The sequence below is a fragment of the Dermacentor silvarum genome, chromosome 5 (assembly GCF_013339745.2).
Source record: "Dermacentor silvarum isolate Dsil-2018 chromosome 5, BIME_Dsil_1.4, whole genome shotgun sequence".
NCBI lineage: Eukaryota > Metazoa > Arthropoda > Arachnida > Ixodida > Ixodidae > Dermacentor > Dermacentor silvarum.
The window spans coordinates 74,494,818-74,514,799 of record NC_051158.1 but is presented as its reverse complement, the minus strand read 5'-3'; the positions used below and the strand labels follow the sequence as shown (position 1 = coordinate 74,514,799).

Below are 19,982 nucleotides of genomic sequence, written 5' to 3'. Positions count from 1 at the left end.
ATGCCTCCTTGTCCGAGCTGTGTTGCCTCCTGTAAATTTAATAGTGACCACGTGACGAAGGAATGTGTCAGAGAACGCCGTAATTATCAGAAAATCTCAGCATGCGTCTTCCGGAACCTTGTTCCTGTTTTCGCATACATTACGCCCTTAGGCGCCCGTGCATGGCTTGAAAAAAAAATGGCACGGCTTATTCTTTGGCGGAAAGATGTGTCAGCTTAGAAGCAGGAGGCCACTTTCTTTTGTTGACGCAGTGTCCCATGAACGTTGCGTATTACCTTGAGCGCTTTTCTTTCCAACATCCCTTAGTTCTGCACCACATCCGCTTCTGGTTTAGAGTCTTTGATACGCCTCATCCTGGCTGGAGTTATCATGGCGTCCGGATAACTACTCTCGTGGCGTTTCTGAACCAGAGCATGAAAACATACTTTCATGATGCGCTGCCATGATTGAGTCACAAAATCGGACGCCGGAAAAGGCGATAGCATTCTTCATGGGTAGGCAATTTTCGTTACTCCTAAAGCGTATGAAGTATGTCGTCCGTTTCCCTACGCTAAAATGAGCCGATATCGTCGCTGTTCTCGCCGCACAGTTTATCAGAACAAAAGTGGCACACTTCCATGCGAAAATGCCGATATTCTTCATTGCACAATCCATCGCAGACCACCACCGAAAAGTTCTAGTTCGCAAGTAAAAAAGGCCAGCGTCGCCACATTTTCATGACGCAGTTAACCACACGCCGATGTTTCCTGACACACATTAATGCTAATCTGGCTGGCAAGAGAATTGTCGAGGTTCACGTAAAAATAAAAAAGAAATAAAAGCAATAAAAACACGCGTCCACGTGGCGCCCACCCACACCAACTAAAGCTCGACTGCACTACGCAGAAAGCCGGCGGCGGCTGTTTTTTGCCAACCAGAGTCACCGCACGTGCGCCAGTGACGTCACGCTGTGACGTCGCCAGTGCGGTGTGACGTACCCCAGGAGAGGTCTATTAGTTGCAGCTTTGTCATGATACTTTTTTAACCGCGCCTTATATACTCAATGACTTGGTGAACTTTATTTGCCTGCCAAATGTTAATTGATATATTTTTTCGGAACGATGCATATCATAGGACACTTAGATGTGGTAGAGAGGTGAATATATCTTCCGATAACCACTCATACGCGGCCTTTACCTTCTGCGTCTAAATCCCCTAAACCTTACTTTCGAAATATGCTGCTGACCTCTAAACATAAAAAAAACGACAATGACGAAGTGACGATGTAGTTTCCGGCTAAAAAAAAGACGTTTTCTTACAATTTGCAGCTGCAGCAGAATTCGTATAAATGGACGCGATACAAGCCCTTCATTATTAACTTTCAGTCATAGAGAGAAACAGCGCCAGTTTCGGAAACAAATGAGGCCCCCTAACCCCTGTCTTCTCGCTTTATATGCATCCGTGGTCATCATCAACTGTAAGTTTTTCACACCCAGTTTAAGATGCTACTTATATGACAATTGATTTTTAATAATAACGTTGTTGCTGAAGTATCAGACGAATTCTGCATTCCATTTGCACCTTCAAAGGCAACTTGATGTTATAGAGCCATGCATCCTAGGTTCGCGCGCATTGATAGAAAAACTCAATGCTTCGTTTAAGGAAACATACATGCAGGATGCTGCGATAATTGATGACCTTGTGTGCGCTCCGACTATGTCCTTGATAAAGGGATGATGACGAAAAAGGCGGTTTGCCCATTTGGTGCTGTTCGGGATGTTTGGTTTTCTAACACACAACCTGGAAGAATCCATAGAAGGCACTCTGGCATGAAATAGCGCGGTTGGGTTGTGGAGTCGACGTACGCTACTGGTAAAGTGCAAACACGTCGCCGAAAATGCACATTATGACCACATAAAGGTTGACGCGGAGGACCTGCTTCCACTTGGGATTTCAGATCGCTACAGAAGCTGTAACTTGGGGGCAGCGTTCTTAGGAAAACATTTTAATTGTACAAGACGTGAGCACGTTATGTAATCTTTTCCGTGACGTCGCTGCCGCTCTTTTAACGTTCTCAACGTCAGGCAGTTTTGTGCGCCAAAACGCGTCGAAGCGACAAAACTAGAAGTTTAGACGGGACAATTCAGTGAATATCAGGGCGAAAATACATGAACAAGAGACATGTCATGTTTTAAAACTGATTTTGATACGTGTGCGCAAATTTGTAGAGACATTTGTGAAAAGACGGAAAAGAAAAAAAAAAGCGTCCGAGGACACTTAACGTATTCTTATGAGTTTTGAATGCGAAACAATTATTATCCGCTGAGCAATCCTTAACCCGCCGGGGTGGCTCAGTAAGCTAAGGCGTTGCGCTGCTGAGCACGAGGTCGCGGGATCGAATCCCGGCCCCGGGGGCTGCATTTCGATGGAGGCGAAATGCAAAAACGCCCGTGTGCTTGCGTTGTAGTGCACGTTAAAGAACCCCAGGAGGTAAAAATTAATCCGGAGCCCTCCACTATGGCGCGCCTCATAATCACAACTGGTTTTGGCACGTAAAAGCCCAGAAAGAAGAAGAAGCTGAGCAATCCTTCCAGACATGAACTCGTCGTGGGCAAGCGAGTGCATTTGGAAGCTTGGCGAACGCCTCCTAGGTAGCACAAGGCCAGTGTACTTCGACCCGTAATTCATGCTACCTTGACCGACTGCCATAGAATCTAATGGGGACGCTCCCGACTAAGCCGCTGTGATTTTGACGTCATCGCGTTTGTCACGCCGGGCTTTAAAACGGAAGTTTCGATCCACGTAACAGGTTGTCATTTAGCAGTGTGCATAGGCTAGCTATCTAGGAGGCGCTGGTATAGCCCAGGGGGCAAGACACACGGCTTTTGACCGCGGGATCGTAGGTTCAAAACTCACTACCGTTAATGTTTTTCCTTTCGAATTTACTCTTTTCTTTTATACATGGATTTCTTCATAGGGATTAGCGGGGCGGAGGTATACCGCTGGCGCGAGCTTGCGCGGGCAAGGAATGCACAGATAACACAGGCTTCATGGCGGTGACGTGGCGTCATGGCGATACCTCACTCCTGACGCAACCCTTTTCCTTGAGATGCTCTGTGGAGGTGCACACATTACGTGGTATCGCAGCGAATGGGAATTCAGGTGCCGTTTCACGCTCAATGGGCCATTGATGCTTTCGCATCAAGAGAGAAGGAGTCATATAATACTACACTAAGATTTCACATGAAATCAAAAGCAAAAGCTAGCAAGCAGAGAAGTATTTCGGATAGCCAGACATCACTTGGTGCCATAGGTGTATGGGAACAAGTAAACCGGGATACTTGCATGTGTGACCAAAAGAAAAAAAAAACGCTTAACCTTGCACTCAGCCACGCAACGCTTGAAACAGTGAAGCTGCGCGATCGTAGCCCAGCATTTTCCGGAAGTGCTCGCGAACTTTTTATTTTATTACTCATGATGATGATACCTTTCGCGCGTCTCGGAATTACGGCCGTCACTGCGCGTTGCATAGCGCAGCTTGCAACACCGACATAGCGTTCCGGGAGACCCGCTCCGTGAATGCGTATCTCTCTCGCTGACATAGCGCGCAAAACCTCTTCACCTCGCAGAGCACGAGCGTATACGAACGCGCCAACTGTAGACGAAGACGACGACGCTCGAACGCAATCATATGGTTCACATAAATGCATGCTTTGCAGGCGTGGCTATATAGTCTAGTGCACGTGGAAGAAGGTAGGTGATCCGACGGCGGCGCGAGCCGCGGCCACTTAGGTGACTCTACGCTGCTGCCGCAGGCAGCACCTGTTCTGGGGGCCAGTTTTTCGCTCGCTTTGCTGGCGCTTCTACGGCCACGTGCTTTATTTCGATGCGCAGATGACGTTCGCCTGCTTAAAACGACTCTATTTGGTTGGAGGAATGTCCCTTTATATTTCTGACAACCTTCCGATTGACTCCGATGCGGCGAGCAGCGGCAAACGCAGCGCGCCGTCTGCTCGAACAGACGACGCGTCTCTCACGTGTTGGAAATGACGGTATTCAGTAAGTGGCATGAAACCTTCTACCGCTCAAAATTTGGTGTCTGAATAACGAAAAATTGCATATCTTTAAGTATGGGTGTTTAAGCTGACGGAGGTCGTAAATTATCCACTCTTGTGCTGCTGCTGCAAGGCCTCCTGAACACGTGCTGCCCCTAGCGGCGGCGCTCACTTCCGGTCACACGAAGTGGTCGCTCTCTCGCCCCAGCGCGGGCGCGCTGTCGGAGCACCTATCTTCTTACACCGTGGTCTAGTGGTTACGACGCTCGCCTTGGGACCAGGGGTACGCTGGCTCGAATTCCCGTCTCGGCAAGGAAGTTTCTGTTCTTTCTTGGTAGTTTCTTGCTACGCACCACAAATTACGGCTGACTTAAACAGCTTCGCTGTTAAAAAAACAAAACTAACGCAATCTCTCTTGCCGAGCTCTTATGGCAGAAAATGTAGCCACGCGGGAACGGAACATTGCGAAGTGTTGACACTCTCTATGTGGTCTGATATGCTTTGGCAGCATGCCTCACAACGAACAGCAGTATAGCAGGTGACCAAGCGAGGCAGAGCGATGGCCAAAAAAGGCGCAGTGAACTCCTTCTACCTGAATCCGTGTTGCAAAGGGCGCTCGAGTCCCTAGGGGTAGCGCTGGATCCGTGACCTGTAGCTTGACAAGCAGCCGAGAGGGCCAAGGCGACGTTACGAACAAAAGTTTCAATTGCTTGGTTACGTAAAGAGCCGTCGGCATGGCGAATGGCAGGTTGAAGACCGAAAGCTGAAAGACCATTTATGAATGGCACGTGGCACTGAATGCTTGCTGAATGCTTACAGTGAGCACCGCCTTTCTGTATGTTCTAAGTGAGGCTTTCACTGAGGAGAGGGAGGCAACAGTTGTCGTTGGCCTGTCTATGTTTGTATTCGCTCTCCGCCATACCGGCACTGTCAGCTGAGTCATGCTGCATAGAAGAACGCTCTCTAGGCACAACCGCACGCACAGGCGCTGACGGGCGCCCCCAGGTCTGCACTCTTTTACATATGACACTCGTTGGGTTTCCAATCGTCATTATTTCCGGACCGTCATCGTTGTTTTAGCCGTATGACGTGGATATTTCGTCACAAATGCGAATGGTAATATCGTCTATGGTATGTATACAAGCTCCCCAAAAAACCGACAAACTTCTATCAAATGTCAGAATGGCTTCAACAGGCATGACAGGGTCCATGCCTCCTACAAATGGCATATAGATGGCAAGAGTGTGGTCTAGCTAAACGGGTTACGGATTATCTGTATGTATGTAGTAACAGTATAAATGGAAAATATTGATAATTGTCTAGAACAACAAGTAACACAACCATAATGTAATATATGGGCAATGACAAATATCAGTTTGCACAGAATATACATAAATACCAAGAATAAGCTTACTAATGAAGCTAGAAAATATTGTTGGTAGCTCGACATATAGGATATAGAAATAAATAGGTAATAACGAACGCCAAGAAAGATGACTCGCTTATCATGATTCAATTGTGCATGTACCGTAACAGCTTACAGACTCTTGTTAGTAACGCAAGTATCTTGTTGGCCAAATTTTGAGTGATATTTAGGACATACCATTGTTATATCTTGACAATCAATTTAGTAAAGATGGCAAGCGAAATTTCCAGATTTGTTTTCCATAGTTCGTACGTCATACATCAACTTTTCAGTTTTAAAGTATACGTGTATTGTATAAAGAATTATTTCCTCGAAGTCCTCCAAGCTCTTTAATGTATTGGTTCGCCTAGAGAGGTCAGATTTGTAATGTCGTGAAAGTCTGTAGCGACACAATGATTTCACACTGATAATATCACATTTATGAAATAATTCAGCAGCGTTTGAGTTAGCAGAAACTTTGAGGCTATGCGAACGACTAGTTTTTGTAGCAGAAGGTCTATATTTTCGACAGTTGTCTAGCACCAGACTAGGGAGCCATAACTCATTGCTGAGGAATGTAAACAATTATGTAATACGATATTTACTGATACTGTAAAAGATGAACAGTGATGGTGCAGAAAGCCGGTCGTATGAGAGCTTTCCCTACAAGGTAATTAGCGTGATGTCCTAAGATATGTTTTCAAAAAAGTAGATTCCAAACCTTTTAAAAGAGAGAACAACTTCTACTTCAGTGTTGGTTATCATGTCTGGGTGGAAGATCTCAAACTTTTGACGCGGATGGAACAAAACAGCTTTAGTCTTTTGAATATTTATTTTAAAATCATTTTCAAGAGCCCAGGTATTAATTAGCGCTGATGTCGTGACAAATTCTTGGCTCTTTCAGCCAACAGGACAATTGAAACCCTAAAAAAAACTCGTGTTGTCGGCGTTTATGATGGACTTTAACGTATTATTAATATTCACCCGTTCATTAATGTATAGCGTGAAAAGGGAGGGGTCAGAAATGCTCCGTTGAGGAACACCCGAAGTGAGCGGTTTTATTGAAATGACCCCTGTCGCAAAAACCAGCGTCTTCCAGCGTCTTCCCGTGTGAAACCAGCGCGTTTTTTGACAGTGGGCCGCACTGGGGACGCTGGCGCACGCTGAGAGTCACTGGGAGTCACTGGGACACTGTTCAGATCGCTGAATAAGAGCTGGGTCACACTGGACGAAACGCTGGTATCCCTGCTATGACGCTGCGACACACTGGTGTGCGCTGTACACGCGCTGCTTGTCACTGGTGTTCGCTGGCTCGTACTGGAAACTGCGCTGATTTCGTATCCGCCGCAGTGCTGGTGTATAGGCTCTGTTGTATATTAAATCCTTCAAACAATTTAATGGGGAGGTATAGTCTCCTGACGAAATAGCGTTGCAATTTGGGTTGGACAGTTGTCGTTGGCAGTGGCCGCCTTGTCTATGTTTGTATTTTTCTCCGCGTACCGGCACAGTCAGCTGAGTCATGCTGAATAGAAGAACGCTCTCCTAGGGTACAACTCCACGCACAGGCGCTGACGCCCTCAGGTCTGCACTGTTTTACATGTGACACTCGTTGGGTTTCCAATCATTATTTCCCTACCGTCGTCGTTGTTTTAGCCGTAGGACGTGGATAGTTCGTCACGTATTTCTCGTGTCGGTGGTGTTACAGCTTGGAATAAAGGTGCGTGAACGTCCCATGCATATGTAACACAGAACATCACTTTTGTTTTTTGCGTACCCCATTTGAGTGCGCGGATAGCTGTATTCGTGAACGAAATTACACAAAAGCAGATAACGCCTCATTTTCTAGTAGTTTGTATGCAACCGATGAGTGCGAGTTGTCGCACTGTTGTGCATTCGACACGAAACCCTGCAGCCGTTCAGACTCGTTCGAACGGACCTCAGGAAGCCTGCCGCTGATTCTTATTACTGTACCGATAATAAAGCTGAGGCGATTTGCGCGCTTCCACTTTCCCTAGTGTGCTAAAATCAATAGTTAAAAGGTTCTGACGTTCAAATACAAATATTTTAGCATTCATCAGGTACCCGCGCCGAGATCGTTCGCTTCCACAGATGGTTAGGCATACCGTACCCGCTGAGTCCGTCTACACTCTATCGCTCCTTCTGGGCTCAGGAATCAACAATTCTAACCAGGATAAATCACTCTGTATTTCAGTTTTCCCACCTGTGTTTTAAAGAGACCATTCTTTCGTGTCTACAGTGTCAGCACAACAAGCGATGAGCGCCGATATGACGCGTTATAAAGATACGTATATGTACTGTCGCCGAAGGCTGCCAGCGCACAAATCGACGCTTCTCTGACAGAGATATGTGACTACACAGACGTGTCGATTGAAATGCATTGTCCAAACTAAGGAAATGTTGCCTTTCCCTTGTGCGAAGAACAAGAAACGGCTGTCAGAATAGGCAGTAACAGTCCGTACAGCGTCGCCGGGTCGGCTGGTTCATTTATTATTTTTGTCCTAGTTAAAATACCAATCGCAAAAGCAAATCAGTGTTGGAGCACTTCGAGGCATACTATTCAATACGGACCACAATTTTTTCTTTCTGATAGTGGCGTAAATTTTAGTTGTGGGGCCATAGCCCATCTACCATGTCTGTGCGAGACAAAACTGAAACTGCGTCTGCGTGCGCCTGATTTCTAATGGCGCACGCAGAGGCAGACTTTAAGATTGGTTGTGCCCGAACTTCTTTATGCCATTAGCAATCCAGCGTAGTTCTTAAACTTCGATGTGCGGCTGCTCTCTGCTGCCTAGTGCCGGAAACTTCGTTCGGCGCATCAATGCATTGGTGCCAATGTCTTTGGTGGTCAAAGTGACTTAACCCGCTGCAACTGGAAGGTTGCGTTTTGCGAACGTTTTTTAGTGTCGTAAAATAGTGTCGAGCTTGAAGAACAGACCCTTATATGTACAATTGATGTACAATATATGAACCTCGGAATTACCACTACAGATTGTACGTGAAGCTGTTTTCAGCAATACGGCATGTCTCTACTTTGCTTAAATGTTTTTACCATAATTTTTAACAGTCATCGCTCTATACATTATGACGTAATTTTTTGTTGACTGTATATTTTGATTTCCATGCCAAATTTCCGTTGACGCACAGAAGCTTTGCGCACCTGCCTACGAAAGGATAGGTGGCTTTTTTCAAGAGACGAGCATGCAGCCGACCCGTAGTTTAATCTTCTACGTACGCTGCTTGGTAAACTGCAGTTTGGTTGCATTGCGTGATCCGCAGTACTTATTCCAATAATATTAGCACACTGTCCAATGTACCACTCAAATCATATGGCCTGCTGCAGTTCCTCAATTATAACATGGTTGTTTACGCTTATCAGTTCCTACAAGAAATATTAGATATTGGCTGTACATACATGTCATTACAAATTAGATGTTGTTGAGAAGACACAAGAAAACAAGACATCATTGCGTGGTCTAGCTCCAACTGAAGGGCGTGGTATACAATGTCAATGCACACAGATGCACACAAGAATAAAACGGTGACTTGGTGACTACTAATGCATTTTGATGGTGTTATTGTCTGTGTTTATATAGATATTTATTTAGCTACGAGTTATGCTGTTCTTTTTTGTTACGTTCATGGATTTTCTCAGTTAAAATTTGACACGTTGTTAATATTAGAGGTCTGTCTTCAAGTAATACACTTGTGTCCAAGAAAAAGGCATCAAATCGGCCGCTTCGCATATGATCCGGCCGTCCCCCGTGGTTTCATGTCGGTTGGTTTAGTGACCAGTCATTTATTAGTTAACCTATAAAATGAAGTAATAAATTGGCCGGATATGCAGATGCAGCATATATAACTGCTTCAATTGCAATGACAAGTTGATGAGAAAATGGGCCGGTGGCCGAAAAGCTGTACTGAAAACTAGTTTAATACCTCGGTCAGTGTAAGTGAGCCGATCCCACAGATGCTCTAATGAGAACGTCATTGAACACGGGGACTCAATTTTAAACATAATGAAATGGCTGAGCGATCTATAGACCAATGTATGATGTGTCTCATGAAACATACCTTGCGTTGTAACGCGAGCCGATCTGCCAGGTACTGAAACCGTAACATTACTTACAACGCTACACTAATACAGCTAAAATGACCGTATGTTGTTTATTACGCTGCACCTGTTAAACTATGTTAAGGTGACGCATTTTATATACCACTGCTTCGAAATGTATGACTAAATTTGCATAGAACATTTGCAACACTTTCGAAAATTTTGCTGCAATATATGTACGCAAATGACTTATTTAAAAATCTCTATCTGTCTGGTCCAGATGTTCTACGAGATGCATTGAACAAAAATGCGGTATCTATTTTTATTTCAATTATGGACAGTCAGCTTTATGCTTGAGTTTTTGTGAAGATTGCCAATTTGAAGCATTTTTAAACACAAAGGCATACATCGACGTCAATAGAATGTCTGTTGCTTGGCTGAATACAAAAAATCTCATTGACATTGGTTCAGAGCATTTTTGCGTTTTATATGCATTCATTTGCCCATGCATATTTGAGATGTCTCTAAACTACGTGCTGCTCTTTAGGTAAAATACCACGACTACAAAAACAGGTGATGCATGTTAGAGTAAAATAAACTATCAGCGTAAGGTAGGGGATAGTGAAGCCCGTGAGTGCAACCAAAACCTTTATTTAAGGGCAAGTTTTCGTAAATACTGTGTTAAATTTTGATGTAGTGTGTCGACGTGTGTACTTGAAAAAAAATTTTAGCAAATAGTAATTCTTCCTACCTAAATTGCCGATGATAATTCCCTGACTGTTGCTTATTGTCAGGAGTGAAATGTAGTCTGGTGGTGAAACATGAAAAAAAAAAAACTAAACCTTACGCTTCTTGACTAGGCAACCTGCTAACAGCATTGTAATAAACTACATTTTGACATTTATGTGAAAGTGCCTTATATAATATGTGACCAATTTCGCCATTCTTACGTTTCGGGCACTATATTTTGATTGAGTTTTCTTGAACAAAACATTTGATAACATACTATGACCATTTAAGTGCATGCAGAGCTTAGTGCTTTTAATTTTCGTTAAATCATAAACTGTTTTTTCGGCCGTCTTTTTTTTTTTTGACTCGGCGATGGAATCACAGCCATGACGACCGGCATTATCGTAATGGTAAGCATTCTTCGAAGTGTCTTAGAAACAAAAGTAAGAATTTATTGCGTCCGTGAAGGAAAAACGTCACGGACAAAATACAGCGTGGAAGGCAGGCCCATCTAGAGCGTGTTGAATGCCATGAAGTAAATATACACATGCATCCATACTAGAAATCAAGAATAAATTTCGACCCTTCGTCAGGCAGGTGTAAGGGCAACAATATTTTGTGAATGTAACCACAAAAATAAAGCTACATATGATCATGTCGGGAGGAATACCAATAAATTTATGCTAATAATAGACCATGCGTGCTACTATGGAACAATAGGATCAAAGTAGCATCAAAACAAGAATATACACAAAAACTAATCAATTCACAAAGGCTGTCATTGAAAAGCCGTCCTTGTATAAAAAATACATCAAACACTTTGCCTAAATTTTTCAGACCATGCAGATTATGCCCAATAGGTTGAACCCATAAATTATTCAATACGCAGAAAGATGGAACTTACCAAATTTAAAATTTTCCACACTGAAGTTGTACCAACTAACAAATGATGAACAAAATTAGGAGTGAGGATGTCGGCTGTCATAGGGAAATTTATAAGGGAAATAGAAGACAAATAAGCCTTGTATGCATTTGTCAGTGAATCACTCCGAGCACGACAGCGAATCACTCCGAGCACGACAGCGAATCACTCCGAGGATGCTCCGGGCGCGGAGCATGGCGTGGTAATGTAGCATCATGGCGAGCGATCACAAAGAGGTGGTAATGTGGCAGTGGAACTGCGCTAGTTTACAAAAGCGCAAGGCTCAGATACGGTAGATTTTGGCGCATCAGGTGGAAAAGCCGCAGATTTTATTATTACAGGAGACACTATGTGATGTCCATACGTTTCGTTTAAAAAAGCCTCCAAGGACGAAGAGTGATGTCTTGCTGGGACCGTGCCGTTACGTTTCGCGCAATGAGTGGGGAGTTGTTGCATCCGGTTGGGATGTGCGTTTAGAGGTTACCTTGGGTGGTCTAATGTTTAACGTGGAGTTCGCTGTTCTACTTCATCCTACGTATGACACAATCCTGGGCTTTGAGTTTTTGAAACTGTGTGGTGTCGACTGCAGAACGGGAGAAATTATTGTGAGTACGAGCTTTTCTTCCGCGTGTATGAAAGGCCCACCATTTCATGAAAGTGTGCTGTGTGTATCCAGAAATACAGCTCTGCCTCGTCATCTACAACGTGTTTCTGTCGCCTGTTTCCCTACCACCGACGGAGCGTTTGACGCTACCGTGTAGCCCGTTCATCTGAGCTGCGTCAAGGCAAATGGCTGATACCGTATTGCACGTTGTCAATTGTTCACGGACGCACTAGCTCATAGACCGTAAACTTTTCCAGTGAACCTGCAATACTACTACAGTGTCTGAAACTTGCCGCCTACCATGAACATCAAGTGCTGTCACTTGCTATTCTTAGAGAAGCCCCTCATACGTCGGATGAAGCCCATTTCGTTAATGCATGTCCTGCTGCGGACGCCTTCATTACAACTATGACGAACAAGTCCCTCAGCAGTAACAAACTTCATGAAGTAACGAATCGTCTGATAAAGCATGCTGGGCTGTTTGACTTGTTGCAGCAAAAGGGGTCACCATCTGTGAAGGAATACTTCGGCACGTATGTCTGTGTGCAGTCAGGCGGCAATGAACGTCAGAGACGCACGAGTATGTAAACGAACACTTATCTAACATGATAGGACTGAAACAAGACAAGCACTAAACACCGAATACAGAGCAAAGGTCTCTAAAAAACACGTCTACATGAAGTCCTACGCGCAGCGTTCAAGGAAAAAGCAAGTACGACTCACAGCTTCAGTCCTGATGGTCTAGTCGATCGGTGGTACATCGTCTGAGCTGTCCGGACGATTCCCGTTAGAGACGAACCAAGGCACAATGACCCTCGTGGGAGGCGAGCCAAGGCAGGATCACGACACTGGTCATCAGATGAGGCAGGTGACGGCCCACGACTGCATTACCGTGGAAAGAGCACTCGAATGGGTGTCGGGCGCGTGGCTTCCACCGCTACAACTTCACGTGCCACCTCGAGCAGGAGGTGGCCTCAAAGCAAAAACCTTGGTTAGGCCTCGAGCAAAGACCTCGGTTAGGCCTCGAGTACAGGCCTCGGCTAAGCCTTGCCCTGGACACAGCCTGAAGCTGCTCCAACAGGCGGCTACGAGCAGGCAACAGCCAGGCCTGCTCCAAACGGCGTCACACAAGGCGCCACTACACGGCTGCACCGACAGGCAGGCGCGTTGTTCTCAGGGCCGCCTCAGGCACCGTGGCAGAAGTTTCTCGAATAGCGCACTGGTCCTGCGTCTTCCAAATCATGAGCCCCCTCTGCCCGTTCTAGTGGAGAGGGTTTTGATGGGACCGACCCAGCGCAGTGAAAATAGACAAGCACATGAAGAGGGTGGTGCCGGCTTCTCCGATTGGTCCACTTGGCCTTACTTAGCTTGCGGTGGCTGGTCGAAAATTGTGGCGGCGTGCAACGGAAGGATAAGAATGCCGCTAAAACTGATCCTCAGCAAGGAAGAGTTGGCAGAGCAATGTCCTATGCATGCCGAAAGGGCTCGATTGTGTTTTAATGCCACTCAACAAGGTTTATCACGCGCAAATAAATACACGCTGACAGACAAGGAGAAAACGGACCAGACAGATTTTTTTTAATTTAACTTGATCCCGTTTGGGGTCTGTAATGCGCCTGCAGCCTTCGAGTGCTTCATGGACAATATCCTGCGTGGGTTGAAGTGAGAAGTGTGTATTTGCTACGCAGACGATGAGCGATTTTCCGGCTCACGTTCAGCTAGCACAACGCACGTCTCGATCTTTTGTTAAACTGCTTGGACAAAGGGGAGTTTGTTGCTCAACTCGAAGAAATTGCATTTTGGACAGCGCCATACACTGGTTCTGGGCGATCTAATGGATAAGGACGACATCCAACCCAATCCAGCGAAGACTGCCTGCTGTGGAAGCCTTCAAACAACCTTGCTCTGTAAAAGAGCTATGAAGTTTCCTGTGACATTGCTCATTGTCACGGCTGTCACCCGTTCGTCGTCGGCACGAAGTCGATCGACGGGGTATACAAGCCGGTTGGTCGTTCCGTACTCGAGCGAACACAGGGAAAGAGTCAGAGTCGGGAGTAAACAAAAAAGAAGATATTTATCGGCTGATAAGTATACACAAACTATTAAAATAAAATAATAAAAAAGACACAATACAAGCACACCTGACCATATTACAACACAACGATGAAGACAAATATGACGAGCAATTAACAGTGGATATAAGCATGAAACCGGGCGTGGATCAAATATACGAAAATACACTTAACAGTAGTTCACTAAAATAAAATTCAAAAGAAAACAAATTCAAAAGAAAACCAACGATGTGATACGCGTCACCGGGCAGCAGGAGCAATTCCATAAACCGCGAAGTGGGCGCGCAGAGCTTTCCCGAAGAAAGCTGGTGAGCCAATCTTGTTGAGGTGGATGCGATTGCTGAGCTCGGTTTCCCGGGAGTCTAGATCTGACGACTTCCCTCAAGCAGGTTGAGCTAACTTGAGGCGAACTACCGTGAGTTTCGTTGCAGATGTAGGTTTGTCGTCTCGTACGTCAACTAGTTCCTCGGAGTTCCGACGTGGCTAGGCGGCCCAGGCGATACTGGGGGGCGAACTGCGAAAACACCCGTGTACTTAGATTTAGGTGCACGTTAAAGAACCCCAGGTGGTCCAAATTTCCGGAGTCCCCCACTACGGCGTGCCTCATAATCAAATCGTGGATTTGGCACGTAAAACCCCATAACTTTCAGGTGATACTGGACGGCAGTACTCTCCCCCCTACCCCCGCTGGCTTCTCAGCAGCTCATAGGTTCAGCTTCTAGACTCCTTAGCAAGGCCTAAAACCTGCGCTTAAATAGCCTCTCATTTCCCTAGTTCCCTATGTCGGGGAACTGCAGGTATGCAGTGTTCAACTAATTATTTCATGACTCCTCCCAATAGTCTTGGCCGCGCCAATTTTAATCAGGGGCGAGGGGACAGTTTATTCCCCACTCGCTGTCCGACATCGCGCCCCCGACCTGCACCACATACTTTCTGTCTGCACACATAAAATCTTTTCTGTCTCGAATTTGTATTGTTTATATGTTTGAGTCCATATAAAATCCTATCACATCTGTTTCCAGCCTGTCAACACCACGGCTGATGTTTACCTTGTTGGATACTCATCTAATCTTACGAGCAGGACTATAAACTGCGTAAGCTCAGGCTACGTTGACTGGGACGGCGAATGGCTGAGACGAACGTTGAACGTGACGACGTATAACGATGTGAGCAATCTCTTTTATATTTATTACTATTTAGCTTCTTTCATCGTTGCATTGCACCTTTCCTGGTTCAGTTACCAGTTCTTGCAGCGCTCTAGTGCGACAAAACTGAGCTTGTGTACCTCTTTCAAAATGTCGAATAACAATACTTTTCTATTGTTATATACTGTGAATTCCAATACAAATATTGGCTGTCACACAATGCACTTTGTCACAAATTATATTTTGGATCAAAGTGTTCATTTTAAAGGGAATTTGTTAGCCTCTCGGCGGTCGGCATTTTTTGTGTACGCGTCCGTTAATAGAAATGTAGGCCGGTGCCGCTGGCAGCGCAGCGAAGAGGCAGTGGCTCGTATACTCCTAAGGCAGAGGTTGCAACCACTCAGCAAAGTGAATCGAAAAATTCATAGATTCTTTGTAATCGCTCATACACCACGCAGAACACCATTCGGTTCGATAAAGAACAAGCACAAAACTGCCGCGGCTACGGCAGCTTAGCAAGCAGCCTTGCAACTGATTTCACTGTTGTAGCACCGCTTTGGCTACACAGCGCATAGATAAGATTTCCGAGGGACAGCGTGAATACGAGGAGCGGCTAAGGGAAAAAGAAGCGGCGGTACGACCAGCGACGGCGTGCTGCCAAAATTATCCACTGCTCTCATTACTACCATTACTCTAAATTACCATTACTATCATTACTCTAAAGCAATAAAGCATTGAATACCCTGTCAGCAGTTTCTAGTGCTTGTTTTCAACAGCTTCGCTGGACATACAGTTTCACAAGGTCGGGGTTTTTTCATTGCAATGTTGAGCAGTGTGAAAAATTGAAGATAGGTATTAGCACGATACATGTATAGCATTTTGTAGTATCTCACGTACTGACTGGGCAAAAAGGCTGTAATATCACCCGCCTCGTCGCATGGCCTTTTACTTTCAGACATATGACCATACAAATTATTACAGCAGCGATGCGCAGCATTAATCTTTGCTTGAATGTCATATTTCATTGCTCGCAAACTTCGGCCATTTATGACTCTGTAAGCATGCAAATTTAGTTGTGAAATACGCGATCGGGTCATTGCTGACAGGGTGAAAATTTAAGCGCTCCAGAAAGATGTCCAAAAAAGACATACCCATCGTCCCTACGATCCACTTATTCCCGGTTGTTAACGTCGGAAGTGGACCCAATGCCGGGGCTGTTGGGCCCGAGTGGTCCAACAGTCTCGGCATGTCTTCACGTACCGGGCGACGTAGGCGGTCAGGTTTCACTTCTTTCAGAAGTGAAAGAAAGGAATTTATGCTTGAGGCACAAATACATGTCATATGCAATTATGAACCCCATTTGAGTGGTATGAACGCAAATACCAGCGCGCGAAGTAGTACGAATGACCCTGCCGAGCAGTATCACCAGCAGTTTCCAACGGAGCGACCTTGATGCGGCGCAATCCACTTCAATCGCAGCACCGCCACAGTATTTTTCCACGTCGGGCGACTCACTGCAAAGCATGCGCCGCCCTAGCCGCTCGACCGTATTCTAGTACACTCTACTGCAAAGCTACCATGGCGGGCACAAAAGTGTTGAAGTATATTTTCCCTCTCCCGCTCTCCCCCCAATGTATGCGAGTTGGGAGCCAAGAGTGCCAAGGCTGTTATTTACTCGTTCCGTGGCTGCGCCGGTTCAACCCCTTCCTGTGCCTCCTCTCTACCATTCTATATACTTCCTCTATGGGCGGTTGCACGTTAGTAGAAAGGTAAGCGCTGAATATTCTGCAGTGCTTTTGCGGGTGGTTACGAATAATTACAGCCGTCAAGATCGTATTGTGGAGATGCCCAGGGAGCCCCAGATGGCATTGTGCACATTTGACGCGGTGCGAAGGGGTAAACGCGTTTCTCGCGTTGCTTTTCCTCTGTGCCACGCTCTTGCAATGTATATGCATGCTCTGAATCACCTCCGGACGAGGCGTGAAAATCAGTAAGGGCAGCGGCGGCGTTGGCGGTAGCAGCAGCCAAGAATTCGAAGGAAGAAACAGAGAAACCTGCACTTTAAAATTGTCCTAATGGTTCTGCGTCTCCCCTATGGCTGTTGAGTTCGGCGGAATTGGACAGGTGAAGTTTTCATTGAAACGCAAAAATTTGCGTCCCCTCTACTACAGCACTATCCTACAAAGGAAGCCGATTATCGATTAGAAAGCTAAATTGACGAATGATTTGGCATCGCAAAGTTGGTCCGTTTGTATGCCATTTACAAAACTTCTTTAACCTTCTAGATTCCCGCAAAATTTATTTTCAAGCAACTGATTAATGGGCGCATCTTTCTTATTTGTCATTGTGCACACATTATTACATTGTTGTTTGTGGCTTTACACAGTTTATCAAAGTCTATATATCTTCTCTGGCCACTGTAAGTTTTTGGGAGATAATGATTCTCGACTACAGAAAAGCTACAGGAGAAAAACGTTAACCATTTATTAATGAATGTTGTCTACAGGCAAAATACAAGAACAAAATTTCTTGCTGAGTACAAAGTTCTAGCTAAATCTCTCCGGCCAGCACTAAGTGACAGGCAGCAAGCGTTATTAGTTGGTAATTAGTATTAGTCAGCGTTATTAGTAAGCGTGAGGGAGCAGAGGTTGAACATGCGACAGGCTTTTTTTAAACCACGTGCATAGAAGACAGACTGATGCAAGATCTTCCGGCTACAGTGGTGTTACACAAGTGACACAACTGCATGACACCGCATGTCATGAAAATTAAACGTGCACCTATGGATTACTTATGATGAAACGTGTGACTGAAATTTTCAGAAAAACCATAGGTGCCTTCACCCTGTATTGCTAATACAATAACGCATTCTCTTTTGGTGACGGTCCTGCTGTTGAGTGGATTAAGATCTACCTCACTCAAAGATCACAGTTTGTTCAAATTAATAATGGAAATTCTAGATTAGCCCTTATGACTCATGGCGTATTTCCGGGTAGTGTCACGTAACCACTTTCATTTCTTATTTAAATAAATTACTTGCCTGCTGCGTGTCATGTAAATATCCGTATTTTTGTGGATTATTCCATCTTGTACAGTGTCTTTATTTTTATGATGGCCATGAAATTTCAAATAATGCTCTAGAGTCTGTTTTTATTTGGTGCCAGGAGTGGGGGCAGATCACCCTAAATGCAGAAAAATGGGCGGCATTAACAATATCTAGAAAGAAAAAATATCTGAGATCACTAAAAATCTTAATGACACACCTCTGACTTGGGTTTAGAGCACAAATACTTGGGTAACATTATCCCATTATATCCGAAGGAATATGCTTGTTGAAAACGTTACATCGAATGCACTATAGCGACTCATCCTGAGAATACGCCTTCACCTCGAGCCACGCGACACAAAGCTCTTGGCTTATCGCACGTTTGTTCGATAAATGTTTGAGTATGCTCACAGTGTTTCGTTTCCTTTTAATAAGCTACTTATTGACAGACTATAGGGGTGGCAGAGAAAAGACTAAAGGTTTATTCTTAATGAATACAACGTAAATACTTCACCAGCTACTTCACTAAAGCAAGTTGGTATGATAGCCTTACAATATCGAGCTAAACTAGCCCGACCGAAGTTTTTGTGTCAGTTATTCTATGGCGAAATAAACAATGACACAGCTAACGTTATCTCTTTATCACGTATGAGCTATATACGTCATCACCCTCCTACCATTGTTGAACACCGGCGCAACTCGAACTGTTTTAAATACTCCTATGTTATACGTGCAATAAGAGAGCGGAACCAACGGTTGTCGAGGAAATGATGCGTGCACAACTGCACAGGTACGGCGCGGGCGTGGTATCTTGACAGCGACCTGCGACCTGGGCAAAGTTCACGCCCGCGCGGGCTTCATCTGCAAAACAATCTGCGATGTGGACAAAGTACGCGCAGAGCCGGCAGCTTCGTATGCACTGTGCTTACGAAGTTTCGTTCGCGTTGAAGCGAGACACAGCGCCAAGGCCAATTTGCTCGCGGCTGCTGCCGCGCTTTCTGTCTGCACCATTTTCACAGCGAGCTTCCACCGTCATCGAGCGAGATGTGTTTATGTTTACCTGCGCGCGCGTGACATCATGCTTGTTAATTTAATAATTACGCGAATGTTTGCAAGTTTACATGGCCGATAAAGCTACTATCCCTACTTCGTATAGCTGTCAACTCAATCGCTATCGGAATTGATGCTTTGCCTTTCGGGCAAAACCGCTACTTTTTTTTACCTGTAATAATTTCTCTGTATTGTGACTTCGCAATTCTGGGTCAAAAATGGTGCTACCTTTCTTTCTGTTGACTTTGTTTTGTTTTGCTTACTTTTGATGCTGTTCTCGATGTACTCACGTTCTTTATATTTCTCGCAGTTGTGTTGATGCATAATTATTGTAACACTTTGTTGCATTGTGTTTCACGTGCCTGTATTATGTCTCCATCACACTGTACTCATATATGTGCCCTCCCTGCTATGATCTCGTATGAGACTAGTAGTATTGTTAATTAAATAAAATAAGTTACGCTTATTGGTCTTCTTTATGTTGTGTTTTGCAAATTTCATGGAAAAGAAACACCTTTCCATGTATTTATATGTGCTATGTTTTATCTATTACCATGCGTGCCTTCCCAATATGATAATATTCACTCTTTTTTGTAGACTTATGACGGTAGGACACGAACGTACGTATTTTATGTTTTCCTTTTGAACTCTATTAATAGATGTTGAATTTAAAGAGAGAAAGTTTACGACTTTGTTGTATTGCCATGAACATATTGTACATTGGTTAGCTTGTACAAGTGCTACATATTCCTTTTGGATTTTAGGAACCAGTGTTAAGGTGAAAACAGGACTTATAGGACTCTGTGAGATTCTTACAGTGACAAGGTCATCAGCAACAATCTGTTTGCAGATGAAATTGTCCTATTCACCAACTATGAGGACGAATTACAACAAATAATTCAG

The 19,982-nt window shown here is 44.8% G+C and overlaps 1 long non-coding RNA gene across 1 annotated transcript; it reads left to right on the top strand.

Annotated features, from left to right (window-relative positions):
* The first annotated feature begins 1,381 nt into the window (after nucleotides 1-1,381).
* LOC125945389 (uncharacterized) lies at nucleotides 1,382-19,699 on the top strand. The gene is made up of 4 exons (XR_007466870.1): nucleotides 1,382-1,456; nucleotides 10,625-10,650; nucleotides 14,861-15,004; nucleotides 19,677-19,699. It is a non-coding gene; the product is annotated as an uncharacterized LOC125945389 (long non-coding RNA).
* Nucleotides 19,700-19,982: the final 283 nt, after the last annotated feature.